This window comes from Mobula hypostoma, chromosome 19 (assembly GCF_963921235.1).
Source record: "Mobula hypostoma chromosome 19, sMobHyp1.1, whole genome shotgun sequence".
Lineage (NCBI taxonomy): Eukaryota > Metazoa > Chordata > Chondrichthyes > Myliobatiformes > Myliobatidae > Mobula > Mobula hypostoma.
This window is the reverse complement of record NC_086115.1, coordinates 34200098-34217228: the sequence shown is the minus strand read 5'-3', so window position 1 is coordinate 34217228 and position 17131 is coordinate 34200098. Positions and strand designations below refer to the sequence as shown.

General features: G+C 45.1%; 1 long non-coding RNA gene across 1 annotated transcript in view; it reads left to right on the top strand.

The window, feature by feature from the left end:
- LOC134358948 (uncharacterized) overlaps positions 1-17131 on the top strand; it is a 38841-nt gene that overhangs the window by 4306 nt on the left and 17404 nt on the right. The window contains exon 2 of the long non-coding RNA XR_010020980.1: positions 12368-12617. This is a non-coding gene — a long non-coding RNA (uncharacterized LOC134358948). The remainder of the gene's footprint in view (positions 1-12367; positions 12618-17131) is intronic.

The window sequence follows — 17131 nt, the reverse complement described above, 5'->3', positions numbered from 1 at the left end:
TCCAACACTGCCCCTTCTCTAGTTGGCACCTCTATGTATTGCTGCAAAAAATATCCTGCACACATTTTACAAACTCCAAACCATCAGCCGTTTTACAGAATGGGCTTCCCAGTCCATGTGTGGAAAATTAAAATCTCCCACAATCACAACCCTGTGCTTACTACAAATATCTGCTATCTCCTTACAAATTTGCTCTTCCAATTCTCGCTCCCCATTAGGTGGTCTATAATACATCCCTAGAAGCGTTACTACACCTTTCCCATTCCTCAGTTTCACCCCAATAGCCTCCCTAGATGAGTCCTCTAATCTATCCTGCCAAAGCACCACTGTAATATTTTCTCTGACAAGCAATGCAACACCTCCTCATCTTGCCCCTCCGATTCTGTCATACCTGAAGCAATGAAATCGAGGAATATTTAGTTGCCAATCACACCCCTCCTGCAACCATGTTTCACTAATAGCTACAACATCATATTTCCAGGTATAAATCCATGCTCTAGGCTCATTCACCCTTCTTACGATGCTCCTAGCATTAACATTTTTCTTCCTTCTTCCCTACATCTTCGGTCTGAGTGCTCCCGTTCTCTTTCCCCTGCCTATCCTCCCTCACACACTGTCTACTAGCTTTCTCTATTTGTGAATGAACCACCTCTCTCCTAGTCTCTTCAATTTGATTCCCACACCCTAACCATTCTAGTTTAAAGTCTCCCCAGTAGCCTTCACAAATCTCCCCGTCAGGATATTGGTCCCCCTAGGATTCAAGTGCAACCCATCCTTTTTGTACAGGTCACACCTGCGCCAAAAGAGGTCCCAATGATCCAGAAATGATCCAGGTTTAGTAAGCAAGGATCAGATAGGTCTATTGCAGAATATAGAGAAGCAAGAAAGGAGCTTAAGAGGGGCTGAGAAGAGCAAGAAGGGGGCATGAGAAGGCCTTGGCAAGAAAGGTAAAGGAAAATCCCAAGGCATTCTTCAATTATGTGAAGAAAAAACGGATGACAGGAGTGAAGGTAGGACTGATTAGAGATAAAGGTGGGAAGATGTGCCTGGAGGCTGTGGAAGTGAGCGAGGTCCTCAATGAATACTTCTCTTCGGTATTCACCAATGAGAGGGAACTTGATGATGGTGAGGACAATATGAGTGAAGTTGATGTTCTGGAGCATGTTGATATTAAGGGAGAGGAGGTGTTGGAGTTGTTAAAATACATTAGGATGGATAAGTCCCTGGGGCCTGATGGAATATTCCCCAGGCTGCTCCATGAGGCGAGGGAACAGATTGCTGAACCTCTGGCTAGGATCTTTATGTTCTCGTTGTCCACGGGAATGGTACTGGAGGATTGGAGGGAGGCGAATGTTTTCCCCGTGTTTAAAAAAGGGAGTAGGGATAGTCCGGGTAATTATAGACCAGTGAGCCTTATATCTGTGGTGGGAAAGCTGTTGGAAAAGATTCTTAGAGATAGGATCTCTGGGCATTTAGAGAATCACGATCTGATCAGGGACAGTCAGCATGGCTTTGTGAAGGGCAAATCGTGTCTTACAAGCCTGATAGAGTTCTTTGAGGAGGTGACCAGGCATATAGATGAAGGTAGTGCGGTGGATGTGATCTATATAGATTTTAGTAAGGCATTTGATAAGGTTCCACACAGTAGGCTTATTCAGAAAGTTAGAAGGCATGGGATCCAGGGAAGTTTGACCAGGTGGATTCAGAATTGACTTGCCTGCAGAAGGCAGAGGGTGGTGGTGGAGGGAGTACATTCAGACTGGAGGATTGTGACTAGTGGTGTCCCACAAGGAATCGGTTCTGGGACCTCTACTTTTCGTGATTTTTATTAACGACCTGGATGTGGGGGTAGAAGGGTGGGTTGGCAAGTTGGCAGACAACACAAAGGTTGGTAGTGTTGTAGATAGTGTAGAGGATTGTCAAAGATTGCAGAGAGACATTGATAGGATGCAGAAATGGGCTCAGAAGTGGCTGATGGAGTTCAACCCGGAGAAGTGTGAGGCGGTACACTTTGGAAGGACAAACTCCAAGGCAGAGTACAAAGTAAATGGCAGGATACTTGGTAGTGTGCAGGAGCAGAGGGATCTGCGGGTACATGTCCACAGATCCCTGAAAGTTGCCTCACAGGTGGATAGGGTAGTTAAGAAAGCTTATGGAGTGTTAGCTTTCATAAGTCGAGGGATAGAGTTTAAGAGTGGCGATGTAATGATGCAGCTCTATAAAACTCTGGTTAGGCCACACTTGGAGTACTGTGTCCAGTTCTGGTCGCTTCACTATAGGAAGGATGTGGACGCATTGGAAAGGCTACAGAGGAGATCTATCAGGATGCTGCCTGGCTTAGAGAGTATGCATTATGATCAGAGATTAAGGGAGCTAGGGCTTTACTCTTTGGAGAGAAGGAGGATGAGAGGAGACATGATAGAGGTGTACAAGATAATAAGAGGAAAAGATAGAGTGGATAGCCAGCGCCTCTCCCCCAGGGCACCACTGCTTAATACAAGAGGATATGGCTTTAAGGTAAGGGGTGGGAAGTTCAAGGGGGATATTAAAGGAAGGTTTTTCACTCAGAGAGTGGTTGGTGCGTGGAATGCACTGCCTGAGTCAGTGGTGGAGGCAGATACATTAGTGAAATTTAAGAGACCACTGGACAGATATATGGAGGAATTTAAGGTGGCAGGCAGGGTTTGAGGGTCGGCACAACATTGTGGACTGAAGGGCCTGTACTGTGCGGTACTATTCTATGTTCTATGTTCTAAACTTGAATCCCTGCCCCCTGCTCCAATCCCTCAGCCATGCATTTATCCTCCACATCATTCCATTCCTACTCTCACTGTCGTGAGGCACAAGCTGTAATCCCGAGATTACTACCTTTGCGGTCCTTCTTCTGAACTCCCTTCCTAACTCCTTATATTCTCCTTTCAGGACCTCTTCCCTTTTCCTTCCTACGACATTGGTACCTATATGTATCACAGCCTCTGGCTCCTCACCCTCCCACTTCAGGATATCTTGCCCTCTCTTGTCAGCCATTTCTGCCCTGGGAGAAAGTCTCTGATTAGTGACACAATCACTGCCTCTCATCATCTTATTCCTCTCTATCAGGTCACCTCTCATCCTACATCTCTCCAAGGAGAAAAGGCAGAGTTCACTCAATCTATTCTCATAGGAAATGTTCTCCAATCCAGGCAACGTCTTTCTAAATCTCCTTTGCACCCTTTCTATAGTTTCCACATCCTTTCTGTAGTGAGGTGACCAGAAATGAGCACAGTACTCCAAGTGGGGTCTGACCAGGGTCCTATACAGCTGTAATATTACCTCTCAGCTCTTAAGCTCAATCTCACGGTTGATGAAGGCTAATACACCGTATGCTTTCTTTCTTTTCTTTTTCAATCTTTTTATTAGTTTCATAAATATAAACATAACATAGCAATAGTACAAATTGTTGGAAATACAGTGCTATATTTAAAATAAATAATTATAAAATCAAGTAGTATAAATTGACAAAACTCCCGATCGTATAGGATAACAATACAGGACAAAAAAAAAACTAGAGAAAAATTATGAAAAAGAAAAAAAATTAAAAAAAAACAAACCCCACCCCCCCAAAAAAAACTAAACTAAACAGAATTAGGCAACTAAACTAAAACGACTTGTGCAATTCTAACAACTTAAAAATGGAAGAGAAGAAAATCTTAGTGTCGATGACTCCATTCCTCTCAACCAACAGTACAGAGAAGTAAAATAAGTTTGGAAATGGTCAAATTACATCATATGAAAATGCTGAATAAATGGCCTCCCCATATGCTGTCTTAACCACACAGTCAACCTGCGCAGCTGCTTTGAGCATCCGATGGACTCGGACCCCAAGATCCCTCTGATCCTCCACACTGCCAAGAGTCTTACCATTAATACTATATTCTGCCATCATATTTGACCTACCAAAATGAACCACCCCACATTTATCTGGGTTGAACTCCATCTGCCACTTCTCAGCCCAGTTTTGCATCCTATCAATGTCCCGCTGTAAACTCTGACAGCCCTCCACACTATCCACAACACCCTCAACCTTTGTGTCATCAGCAAATTTACTAACCCAACCTTCCACATCATCATCCAGGTCATTTATAAAAATGACTAAGAGAGGAGGTCCCAGAACAGATCCCAGAGGCACACCACTGGTGACTGACATCCATGCAGAATATGACCCATCTACAACCACGCTTTGTCTTCTGTGAACAAGCCAAATCTGGATCCACAAAGCAAGGTTCCCTTGGATCGCACACCTCCTTACTTACTCAATAAGTCTTGCATGGGGTACCTTATCTAATGCCTTGCTGAAATCCATATACACTACATCTACTGTGCTACCCCCATGAATGTGTTTAGTCACATCCTCAAAATATTCAATCAGGCACGTAAGGCACAACCGGCTCTTGACAAAGCCATATTGACTACTCCTCATCATATTATGCCTCTCCAAATGTTCATAAATTGTGCCTCTCAGGATCTTTTCCAACAACTTTCGAACCACTGAAGTAACTCTCACTGATCTATAGTTTCCTGGGCTATCTCTACTCCCTGTCCTGAATAAGGGAACAAAATCTGCAACCCTCCAATCCTCCAGAACATCTCCGTTTCCCATTGATAATGCAAGGATCATCGCTAGAGGCTCAGCAGTCTCCTCCCTCGCCTCCCATAGTAGACTGGGGTATATCTCGTCTGGTCTAACTTGATACTTTCCTAAAGCGCCAGCACATCCTCTTTCTTAATGTCTATATGCTCAAGATTTTCAATCCGCTGTAAGTCATCCTTACAATCGCTTAAGTTAAGTTAAGATTCATAAGTATAATTCCTTTAATGATATGCAGTGTACTTACTGTTATTTCGTTGCACTAATTTCTAACAGGGTAACAAATTACACAGTGTCCACACAAACCGGGGTTGAGGGTGCCATCTCAGCTTCACGAGTTCAGTGGGACTTGAGGTTGTCTACCCTCAACTTACACAGCCAAGGAAACCAGGGTGTTTCATTGTGGGGGCGCGTCCAGGATCGAGTTCGTTGGATGATTTGTAATTGCCCTGAGCGTTGATCTGGTTGGTTGTGTGTTTATGTCTGGGTAAAACTATTGTCCGGTAAAGTGATTACGATATGTGGTTATGGATGCTACAGGGATTGAGCGGAGGTTTGATGAAATTGTGGGCAAAGATTTTGTTCTCGTTCAGACTAGCGCTGACAGAACGGCAGTTGAACAGCCTGGTACTTTTTGGGTCCCGGGAGAGGGGGGCATCGTGGGCTGTCCATACTTTCCGGAATGAGGGGAATGCAGGTGAGCGTGCCGAATCACAAGCTGGGTCTCCCGTAGTTGGGGGGGGGGGGGACGTCAAAGACAGGTTGCTCTCCTTCCTGCGGAGTGAGGGGAAGGAGTGGTCTGATTTGAAATGTCTAACGAGTCCCCCAGCGAGAAGTGAGAATTCTGAATTACTATCAGCCCTTACCTCCCTGGCGATCAAATGCCCCAGTGCACAGGCTGAGGTACCTAGCTATCGAAAGCTGAGAATGCTCTGAGGGGTGAAGCCCACTCCCGAGGGCAAAGAGGAGTATGAGACCTGGGCAAACCAGACCTCTCAGATGCTGGATGTGTGGCAGTGATCCGATGCCATAAAAAGACAGCGATTAGTTGAAAGTTTGAAGGGTTTGGCTGCTGATGTAATGAGATCCGCAAAGACACAAAACCTCTTTGCTATCTCTGCTGGCTACCTGCAAGCGCTAGAAAATGTATTTGGAGTAACAGGAAGCTCAACGGAGATCATGACGGGATTTCAGAGCATGTTTGAGGAGAAGTACGGAAACCTTCTGCCTACATTTTCCGGCCAGAGAGGCAGCTGAGTTGCTTGCGGTGTAGGGAGGGGGTGTCCACTCAAATGGCTACGGTGAATCCGTTAAGATTGCACCGTGACGAAAGGCACCCAGGCACCAGACCTGATCGCTTGGCATCTCCAAATGTCTCGTAAGACGCGCGCACTCCCCACCCTCATTTGTCCAGCTGATCAGAGAGGTAAGGGAGGAGGAGAATGCGATGGAGGTGCGGGAGGCCTCTGTCAACAGGTACAGTTGGCTGAGGTGACCACTAATAACCCACCCTGGGGAGTGGTAAAGGAGATCGTGGCAGAGTTTAGAACCAAGATGTCCCGGTTTTTATCGGCAGGTTCGGTCACTCCGCACAATAAAGCCGACGGGGAGTTGGACACCCTGAGGGGACAGAGGGGTGCAAGTGAATTGGGTCCCGCGAGAAGGGAAGTGACCGGTATTGTCTGTTATAACTGTGGTGAAGAGGGACGTGTCAGGAGGGAGTGTGAATTACCGGAAAACCCTCCCAGAGTGAGACCCCCAGGTTCCTACGAGAAGAGACCCAGTGAGGGAATGGCCTGGCATTTCAGGGGGAACACATTCCCAGCAAAACATCAAGGAGCACCCTAAAGAAAAATACCCTTTTCCTGAAAGCTTTGTGAGGCCAAGCTCCAGCGTATCGCTACAGGGTATTTATACTAGAGCCATACTTGACACTGTCTCTCAGGTTTCTCTGCTGTTCCGTTCATTTTACAACCGGTTTTTGACACATTTACCATTGACGCCACTCAGTGCGCTAGAGATCTGGGGTCTTAGTACCGATGACTATCTGTACGACGGTTACTTCTCATTGAAGCTGGAGTTTTCAGAGTCAGATGTGGGAGTAGCTGAGGTCCTTGATACATTAATGTCGGTTTGTCTGGACACAGTCGAGAAGGACGAAGCTTCAATGCTTGTGGGGACGAATATTCCTATTGTGAGGAAGCTCGCGGGAGCCTGCAAGGAGAAAGTTGAAGAAAGCTTTCTGACAACATTGTCCATTCACATTGTGTTTCGAGCTGCTTTTGAGCGTGAACGAGGGTCTGCGTGGTTCACCTGGGAAAGTAGCGAGAGCGATGGGAAGCCCCGAATTTCCCGGAAAGCCTGAGGCTGAGGTTCTTTTGGTGGATGCTCTGGAAAAACCACGAAGCGGAGCCAGGCTTACCTGCTGAGGTACTGGTGAGGCCCGAATTGCAGAAGCCCTCAGTTGTACAGGTGAACAGGATGGCAGCGAGTGTCAGGAACATTTTGGAGCGAGAGGTCATCCACAGGCGGGGGATGCCAATGGTGCACCTCTTCCCAGTGATGGTAATGTCCAGAGTCCCGGTGACACAAGCCGGGGAGAAGCTTACCCTCCACTGGGGAAGGAGGGGAGAAAGAAAGTAGTGGATGGTAAAGATTATTTTAGCCCTTCAGAGCCTTTTGGGGTAAGATGGGATGTGAAATATGAAGAGTTGCTGAAGGATCTGCTGACAAAAGCGCCTGTGTGAGCTTTCGCAGACCCCCGGCTGCCGTATGTATTGTATACAGACGCCAGCAGAGAGTGCTTAGGTGGTGTTCTGTATCAGGATCAGGGCACAGGGTCGCGACCTGATGAAACACTCTGCTGTGTCTCTACTACTGAGGGAATGGCCCAGATTGGAGTTGAGGAACGAGATGCTATACCGGGTCACATCGGCTCTGGACCGGCCTCGGCATTCCCAACTGGTTCTGCCTGAGAAGTATCCCAAGGAGTGTCTGAAACTGAAGACATAGATGATGGGATAAGGAGGCCTCAAAGAGTCAGGAGATCCGCAGATGGGCTGCCCTATGTAGTGCCGGGGTGTTGTTGCGTGAATGAGATCACCAGAGAAAATTACTGATAGATACAAAGCAGTTTCTTTATTCGACAAAACAAGGTACAGCAGGCATCATATAGAGACGCCTTTGGAGGAAAGGTCTGCTGGCCCAAGATGGGGCTCGATATTTGATGTGCCAAACATCAAAAGACAACTCCATATTTTCAATGTATGGACAATGCTTTCTTTGAAACTACACACAACCTTCACATCTCCTGATTCACATCCACACCACAGACATGGAAATGAATTTTAATCAGCATTGTCTGGACTGAGACTCAGTGCTTTTAGGAACCCATTGCTCAGAGCTGTACTCCAAATTAAATGCACAATGCAGTTTCAGACGTGAAGGCTGATAATTGTCAATTAAAGTCAATTGTTAAATGTATATATCCTAAACCCAAAAATCACTCTAACACAGGGAAACAGACTGTTGAGACTGTCCCCCGAGTGAGATATGTCACTACTACTTACAGCTGGATTAGAAGTTCTGACATCACGAAATTCCTTTGAAAACAGTGTTATTAATGACGAGATGACAAATTATTTCAAAGTCATGAGGACATGAGCATATGTGGTGGGGGAGAGCGTAATGCCTTGGTTCACATCTATACTGTTATGCTGTAGGTATTTCATTTATCAGCTCTGTAAGTGCTGTTTATTCTGGTTTCAGTTATTGTTTGGGTTATTATTGTAGATAAGAGATGTTGTGGAATGTGTACCATCCAATTAGTGGGAGATTTTTTTGTGAGAGACAATAAGGTTGGTTTTGGGCTTGTGTTCAGTGGGGGGTGGAGAGAGAAGATGCTGGGGAGATCCGATCTTAGCATACGATCCAGTGGTAGGCTCGTTTGCTCGAGATAGATAGCGATCGACGTCTGGAGGGTGGTGAGGGCTTTCACACTGACCGAAGGCCCAGTGCGTGTTCGCAACAGAGAAGTTCAAGATGAGCTCCAAATTGTGCGCACTTGACTGCTTAATTAGAATGGGCACTTTTCCTTTTGTTATTCTTTCCTAACCCTTTAGTTAGGTTAAGATTCATAAATATAATTCCTTCAGTCATATGCAATGTATTGTCTATAAATTCATGGCACTAATTTGTAAGAGGGTAGCAAATTACACAGCATCCACACAAACTGGGGTTTGGGGTGGGATAAACCATCTCAATCTCACGAGCTGGGCGGGACCGGAGAGTGTCTTCCCGAGACTTATGCAGCCAAGGAAACCAGGGTGTTTCACGCACATCACTGCGCTCCCTCAATCTCAAGAAACTGAGGCTCCCTTCTCTCTGCCCTCATTCATTCACCTCTACACATTAATGTAAATCATCTCTCCAGCCACTGGCAAGGCTGGATCAGTTATCACTGGTAACCCAGTGTCCACAGACATATCACATTGCTAGCCTACAAAGAAACCTCTTGCGTACATCTGTCGTGACCAGTATTAACAATGGATGCTACCACCAGCTACTTGTCTGACCTGGATGCTGACTTCACCAGCTTCACAATCTGGTCAGACAGAGAAGGTTCTGCTGTTGTTCCTGCCTGTTTTGGTGGGTGACTTTCACACCTTTCTCTGTTTTGTCAGACACATTGTCCAACTATGCCCTGTTAGGCCATAGCTGTAACATTCTGTGCCAACACCTTTACCAGTCTATGCCTATTTGGGCACTCCCTTGCTAGGTGCCCTATTTGCTGGCACAGAAACAATGTCCACTGTGTCTTCATAGTAGCTACATCCACTATAGCCACTTTACGACCTCTCTTCCTCCTCCTCTGATCTATCTCTCTGGTGGAATATGTTGATCCTATAACTATCCCCAAAACTAAAACTTCCTGCTGGGTTGAGCTCAGGCCTTCATTCTGCATTTTCATGTCGACTGGATCAACCATCCCTGGATTTTCCAACTGGAGTGTTCCTCATATGCTTGATATCTACACTCTGCATAACCCATGGCAGGCTCATCAGCTCTCTGAACCACAAGCATTATCATTCCCCAGTTACTCTCACCTCCCCCATCACAGCCTCACTTCAACCTTAAAGCATGAGTATCTCTCCTCGTTACTGTTACTCCCACGAGTTTCCCGTGTGCCATCCCGCTCTCCCTGGGCCATTCTGTCCCACAGATTCCTCGACATTTCACTTTTACTACACCTATCTATCTTTTGGGTGACCTGGTGAACCTCAATCATTTCTCAAGCTTGTGCGAGAGTATACTGAATTTCTACAAACAATTTTAAGTGGGGTCAGTGCATCCAAAGTGCTCTGCTATTGCCCGTGATGAAGGAGTTGTGAATGGTGGTAACCAGGGTCAAGGTCTGGCTCGTGCCAGCAGGATTGTCAACCTGCCATTGTCTGACTTCAATATGTGCAATCCCAACCTGGGATTAACCTCTCCCTCAAAAATCTCCAAACTCATTCCAAATATGAGGGATGGATAAAAGTTAAACAGTACATACTTAAAGACACATGGTATGTACTCTGCAATCTTCCACTTCTGTGCCACTGAACCGACGATGCCTGTTGTATAGAAGTGTGTTACAACAAAGATTCAAACTTAATCTTAAAGAACACAAACACACTTACGAACACTCTACCTTCTCTCAAACAAGTGTACATTCATCCTCTTGTGTCCTGAATGGTCAGTAAGTGCCTTTCACTTCTGCGCTATCCGTAACACCACCAACCTTCGTGACATCTGCAGTGAAGGAATCTCATTAGAAGACCCATCATGATTTTCAGAGTTGGTTCCTTTAGACTTAAATCCCCGAAACCCACTTTTGTTCCTGAATACTGGAGTGAGTAATCTTCAATGAAGCACAAGGCGTGGGAATGATAATAACAAAGTTACTATTTCAAAATTACACTTTCATAAATGGTTGCTATGGTAGCGACACGGTTTGTACGACACTATTACAGCTCGGGCCGTTCGGAGTTTGGAGTTCAATTCTGGCACCATCTGTAAGGAGTTTGTATGTTCTCTCTGAGTTTCCTCCTGGTCCTCCAGTTTTCTCCCACTGTCCAAGGATGCACAGTTCATGAGTTAATTGTTCATTTTAAATGGCCTTGTGATTTGGCCTGTGTTAACTAACTGTTGGCTGGGCACTGTGTCTCATTTCCTGGAAGGACCTGACCTGTTCTGCACTGTATCTTGAAATAAATGAAATCCCGTTTGAGCGGTTATCTCTAGAAACACAGCAGGTTAGCCCCTCACTAACAAGCCAATGTATTCAGTGGTGAGAAAACCACCTTTCTCCAACTCTGGACATCTAGGGCTTGGGTCCCACCAGACCTGTAGAGCCAGGATGTATCGTCCACCTGCACCCCAATCTGAGCGAATACTGTGTAAATACTGTCCCCATGCATTTTGCCATTGGCAAGAAATAACATATTGTACACTGTGTATATTGTAAAGGAAGTACATTTACAAATTTATGCTTTATTGAACAGTTAGTAGGAAAAAAATTACTGGATGAATATCATCCAATTTCAGAAGATTACTGTAGATCTCCTTTGCTTCGGAATACTCTCCATTTCTTACACACATAACTGCAAAATCCAATTGTGGTTTAATAGCTGATAGTGGATGGTGCTCAAATGCCTTTCCAAATTGATACTTGAATTGATTGAGAAACTTTGTTTTCTGGTGAAATGCGGGAAGGCGAGAGTTTCATTGAGGCTCTGAATGGCTTCTTTATTGATTCCCTGCAGACAATTTATGAAAGCGAGTTGGTGGTGACACGTGGCTTGAAATTTCACACTGAGATTTATAGCATCTTGCAATCTGTACATCACATCTTTCAAGTCAATGTTTCCCTTCTGAGGGCCCCACGTGAAGTGATATTGAAGCTGATCGAACTTCTCTTTCAACAAATCTCTTTGTGTGTTGCTGTTAGTGAAGAAAATTCATGAAATTCATCACTTCATACATGATCATTTTTCTTCACATCATTACTTGTAACAAAGCTGAGAGTTATTGTGTCCTCCTAACTTTAAACAACACATGAATAAATTTCAAGTTGTACATATATCGAGCCCAAATGGAAGTTACTTTTATTTCATATTTGCATTGTTACCAATACATCCAGTTGTCCCTTTATTATGTACACCTGTACACCTGCTCGTTAATGCAAAATCCGATCGGCCAATCATGTGGCAGCAACTCAACGATGGGCCAAAGACCTATTTTTGTCTGTGTGGCACTGAGATTGTCTGACGTCTTACTCTCGCCAGCCTTGGTACTGTTAAGCATCCAGAATGTTTCAGAAAGTGTTGTAGATACCAGAAGTCTAAATAACAACAGAAAGTACTGGTATGTTTATTTGTCTGAAGTTGTTGAAACAAGTGACTGGGCTGTAATCTGTTTAACTGGGAAATATTTTCTTGCAATGAAAGCTTATTGGTCTGAAATAATAGCTCTGATTTACCATCGACACAAGCAGCCTGATCTGCCTTTAATGACGTGCCTATGAATGCACAATACCAACACTCTGCACCAAATACAGTTAGAGCAATGCATTCGGCATACTTCCGTAATCAAGCTTCCATGCAATGGTTAAGCAATAAAATTTCAATACAGGAGAATTTACAGTGTTCTGTAACTCATGTTCATTTCAAATAATGTTCTTTGCATTTTTTTTCACAGCTTCAGATGGACTTTTAATGTTGAGTCGATGGAGAAGTGTGTCCTATGTTCTGATTTCCTGCTCTAACAGATTGACAGCAATTTCCTGATGGTGAATAGAAACATATCCTAGAAAGAAAACCAGCTTTTTCCAAGAAATGATGCCACTGAAACAACAATGGAGGCTGATGCAGAGCTCTCAGTATCCAATAACAAAGGACGGCTGGGATAGCAACAGTAATAAACAACTTCGCCCATCAGACCAGACCTGGTAGGCTGATATTTTATCTGCCCACTCTTCATACCTGGCAGTCATCTCAGACTGTCTTTTAACTATTTGTGTTTCCCTGCTTTTCCCCTTCACAGAGTTCTGTGGAAGGGAGACAGAGATATTGGTATCAGTGATGTTCTCAGAGCCAGCAAGGGCCTGTGGTTTCTTGGATACAGCCTTGCAGGTCTCCAAGTTGAAATCTGAACAGGGTGAACAAGATTGTTCTGCATTAAACCGCACACACCCCATCACTCCAGAGGGCAGTGTAGCGACCCCTAGAGGACAGTGTAGTGAGGTGGCAGAGGCAGTCCACAGTACCTTAACACAGTGCAGTCAGGCCTACAGTGATCTCAAGAACGTAGTTAATGTGTAACAAACAGCAGTTCTGAAAAGAATGGCTTGCCTCTATCGTTCATATGCCTAGAAATTCCAATACATAGCGCAATATTTTTAAGGTTATGATTTAACCTTGAATAAATCATGTTTGTCGACAAAAAATTTTACTCATAACATTCCACTGAATGCACGCTTAATGGCACAGTACAGCTGAATTTAGTTGCCTTTGGGGACCAGGGACTACAGTGTGTGCTGATACATAACTGTCCAGATTCCAGGAATTGTTTGTGAGGTCATGCAGCACATCTGCTCTTACCCCATTGTCCCGCCATCCTACCAGAGATAGGATTCCTCTTGTCCTCACTACCAGCCCACCAGCCTTCGTGTACAGCACATAATTCTTTGAAACTTTTGCCACTTCTAACGGTTTCCACCACCTAGCACATCTTTCTCTCCCCACCCACCTTCTGTTTTCCGCAGGGATTATTCCCTACGTTATTTCCTTGTCTATTCATCCCTCCCCAATGATCTCCCTTCTGGAACTTATCCTTGCAAGCGGAACAAGTGCTAGACTGGCCCCTACACCTTCTCACTCACTACCATTCAGGGCCCTAAACAGTCTTTGCAGGTGAGCCGACACTTCACCTGAGTGTCTGTTGAGGTTGTTTACTGTGTTTGGTGCTCCCAGTGCAGCCTCGTGTACATCAGTGAGTCCCAACATAGATTGGGAGACCATTTTGCCGAGCACCTACGCTCTGTCTGCCAGAACAAGTGGGATCTCCCAGTGGCCAGCCACTTCAGTTCCATTTCCCATATGGTCAGCCATGGCCTTCTCCACTGTCGTGATAAGGTCACCTTATATTCCGTTTGGGTAGCCTCCAATCTGATGGCGTGAACATCAAATTCTCAAATTTCTGGTAATGCCCCCCAACGCTCCCCCCACAACTCCTTTTCCATTTCCCATTTCCTTTTCCCTCTCTTACTTTCCTCTGCAAATGGATCCTCATCTTCCTAACTGGAAGACCACAATCTGTGCGGATTGGTGAGAATATCTCCTCCTCACTAATGATCAACACTGGTGCACCTCAGGCGTGTGTGCTTAGCCCACTGCTCTACTCTCTCTATACCCATGACTGTGTGGCTAAGCATAGATCAAGTACCATCTATGGATTTGCTGATGATACAAGCATTGTTGGTAGAATCTCAGATGGAGGAGATATGCCAACTAGTGGAGTGGTGTCATAGCAACAACCTTGCACTCAACATCAGTGAGACAAAAGAGCTGATTATGGACTTCAGGAAGAATGAGACGAAGGAACACAATCAATCCTCATAGAGGGATCCGAAGTGGAGAGAGTGAGCAGCTTCAAGTTCCTGGGTGTCAAGATCTCTAACCTGGTCCCAACATATCGATGCAGTTATAAAGAAGGCAAAACAGCAACTATACTTCATTAAGAGCTTGAGAGATATGACAAGTCAACGAATACCCTCAAGAGTTGTATAGATGTACTGTAGAGAGCATTCTGACAGGCAGCATCACAGATGGCCATGGAGGCCAAGTCATTGTGTATATATAAAGCGGGGGTTGATAGGTACTTAATTTGTAAAGATGTCAAATATTATGGGCAGAAGGCAGGAGAATGGGGTGAGCTGAATCATGAATCAGCCATGATCGAATAGTGATGCAGGCTCAACGGGCCAAATGGCCTAATTCTACTCCCATATCTTATCCTTGGCTTGCAACAATTTTTTCTAGTTTGCTTAGAAATTGGATCATGCAGCCCACAATGTAGAGTCAAACCATCCAAATTTGAGACAGCTTATCTACTGATGTCTATTATAAATCCGATACCTCCTTTCCCTTTCTCAATCTCACTGTCCCTATCTTTGTAGGCCGCTCATCTACTGATGTCTATGATAAACCCACAGACTCTCACAGCTAGCTAGACTACAACTCTTCCCACCCTATTACTTGTAAAGACGTCACCCCTTCTCTCAATTCCTCCTTCTCCGCTGCATCTGCTCTCAGGCTGAGGCTTTTCATTCTCGAATGAAGGAGATGTCCTCCTTTTTCAAAGAAAGTGGCTTCCCTTCCACTGCCATCAATGCTGCCTTCAACCACATCTCTTCCATTTCACACATCTCTGCTCTTCTGCCATCCTTACGCCACACTACCAGGGATAGGGTTCCTCTTGTCCTCACCTACTGTCTGACCAGCCTCCACACCCAGCACATAATTCTAAGGAATGTCTGACATCTCCTATGGGATCCCACCACCAAGTAAATTTTTCCCTCACCCCCACTTTCTGCTTTCCACAGGGATCACACCCTACACGACTCCTTGTTCATTCATCCCTCACCACTGATCTCCCTTCTGGAACCTATCCTTGCAAGTGGAACAAGTGCTACACATGCCCCTACATCTCCTCCCTCACTACCATTTAGATCCCCAAACAGTCCTTTCAGGTGAAGCAACACTTCACCTGTGAGTCTATGGGGGTCATATACCGTGTCCAGTGGTCCCACTGTGTTGTTCTGCTTATCGGTGAGGCCTGACGTAGATTGGGAGACCTTTCTGCCAAGTCCGCCAGAAGAGGCAGAATCTCCCATCAGCCACCCATTTTAATTCCACTTCCCATTCCCATTCCGATATGTCAATCAATGGCTTCTCCTTCTGTCGCGATGAGGCCACACTATTGTTGGAGGAACAACACCTTATATTGCGTCTGTGTAGCCCTCAACCTGATGGCATGGACATTGATTTCTCAAACTTCTGGTAGTGCCTCCCCACCCCCCACCCCCACCAGCCTCTCCATCACAGGTCACATCCCTTTTTCCTTCTCTCATCGTATCTCCTTGCCGGCCCATCACCTCCCTCTGATACTCCTTTCACCTTTACATTCCTCTGTGGCCTTCTAACCCCACATATCAGATTCTACAATCTCTAGCCCTTTATCTCTTTCACCAATCAACTTCTCAGCTCTTCACTTCACCCCTTTGCATTCCCGTTTCACCTATCACCTTTTGCTTCTCTCTTCCCTCCCCCCACATTTAAAATCTATTCTTCATTTTTTTAATCTAGTCTTCCTGAAGGGACTTGGCCCAAAATGCTGACTGTCTTGTCTTGTCCGTACTGCACCAAGTTCTGCCTCTGGGCTATAATCGTGTAGGAACAATGTGTGGTTAAGTTCCTTGCTCAAGGACACAACACGTTGTCTCAGCTGAGGCTCAAACTCGCGACCTTCAGATCACTAGTCTAATGCCTTAATCACTTGGCCACGTGCCAACAACTGTACTTTTCTCCATAGATGCTGCCTGGCCTGCTGAGTTGCTCCAGCATTTTCTGTGTTACTCAAATTTTAGGTAATTGTCCATTATTCTTTACACCATATTTTTACTCACTTTGAACTTCTTTCTTTTTATTTTCCCTGATTGAGATGGCACCAGTATTTGGAAATTTCACTTTCCCACAAAATTTCCAACCTTCTATGATGAGGGATTCTGAAGGTTTGCTGAAGAGCTGCAGCGGCTGTTGTGTTATGGGTGGAGAGACTGACAGTTACACTGAGTGCTTTCAATTGCTGGTTATGTCTCTTTAAAAAATTGGTTTGGTCCTATGATATTAGGCCTGGCCCCCTGAGACACTTGTGGACAAAATGCCAATGTGGACAAAATACAGAACCCTTGCCAACTTTAGTGCTATAGGCATGATGTTGGGTGGTTCTTCAGACAGGTCGACCACTCTCTCGTCCTCATTGATGATGCAAAAATCATTGCCACAGGCTCAGCAAACTCCGCCCTTGCCTCCCACAGTGGCCTGGGATATATCTCATCTGGTTCCAGTGACTTATCCAACTTGATGCTTTCCAAAAGCTCCAGCACATCCTCTTTCTTAATGCTCATGCTTTTCAGTCAACTGTAAGTCATCCCTACAATCGCCAAGGTCCTTTTCCATAGCGAATACTGAAGCAAAGTATAAAGTATAAAGGTATAGGAGTATAAAGTATTCATTAAGTACCTCTGCTTTCTCCTCCAGTTCCAGACACACTTTCCCTCTGTCACACTTGATTCGTCTTAATCTCTCACATCTTATCCTCATGCTCTTCACATATTTGTATAATGCCTTGGGGTTTTCCTTAATCTTGTTTTTTTCTTCTTGACCCAATTTTCAACATCCT